Here is a 1161-nt window from a genome sequence, read left to right as displayed (position 1 = left end):
AGCAGATCGCTCGGCAGAAACTACAGGCCAGAAGAGAGTGGGGGCCAATATTCAACATTCTTAAAGAAAAGAATTTTCAACCCAGAATTTCATATCCAGCCAAGCTAAGTTTCATAAGTGAAGGAGAAATAAAATCCTTTACAAACAAGCAAATATTGAGAGATTTTGTCAACACCAGGCCTGCCCTACAAGAGTTCCTGAAGGAAGCACTAAACATGGAAAGGAACAACCAGTACCAGCCACTGCAAAAACATGCCAAAATGTAAAGACCATCGATGCTTGGAAGAAATTGCATCATCTAACGAGCAAAATAGCCAGCTAACATCATAATGACAGGATCAATTTCACACAAAACAATATTAACCTTAAATATAAATGGCCTAAATGTTCCAATTAAAAGACACAGACTGGCAAATTGGATAAAGAGTCAAGACCCATCAGTTTACTGGAGTCAGGAGACCCATCTCACGTGCAGAGACACACATAGGCTCAAATAAAGGGATGGAGGAAGATCTACCAAGCAATGGAAAACAAAAAAAAGGCAAGGGTTGCAATCCTAGTCTCTGATAAAACAGACTTTAAACCAACAAAGATCAAAAAAGACAAAGAAGGCCATTACATAATGGTAAAGGGATCAATACAACAAGAAGAGCTAACTATCCTAAATATATATGCACCCAATACAGGAGCACTCAGATTCATAAAGCAAGTCCTTAGAGACTCACAAAGAGACTTAGACTCCCACACAGTAATAATGGGAGACTTTAACACCCCACTGTCAACATTAGAGAGATCAACGAGACAGAAAGTTAACAAGGATATCCAGGAATTGAACTCAACTCTGCACCAAGCGGACCTAATAGACATTTACAGAACTCTCCACCCCAAATCAACAAAGTATACATTCTTCTCAGCACCACATCGCATTTATTCCAAAATTGACCACATAGTTGGAAGTAAAGCACTCCTCAGCAAATGTAAAAGAACAGAAACTATAACAAACTCTCAGACCACAGTGCAATCAAACTAGAACCCAGGATTAAGAAACTCACTCAAAACCGCTCAACTACACAGAAACTGAACAACCTGCTCCTGAATGACTACTGAGTACATAACGAAATGAAGGCAGAAATAAAGATGTTCTTTGAAACCAATGAGAAC

Source organism: Mandrillus leucophaeus, unplaced genomic scaffold, assembly GCF_000951045.1.
Source record: "Mandrillus leucophaeus isolate KB7577 unplaced genomic scaffold, Mleu.le_1.0 Scaffold3, whole genome shotgun sequence".
Taxonomy (NCBI): domain Eukaryota; kingdom Metazoa; phylum Chordata; class Mammalia; order Primates; family Cercopithecidae; genus Mandrillus; species Mandrillus leucophaeus.
Note: the sequence above shows the minus strand (reverse complement) of the source record.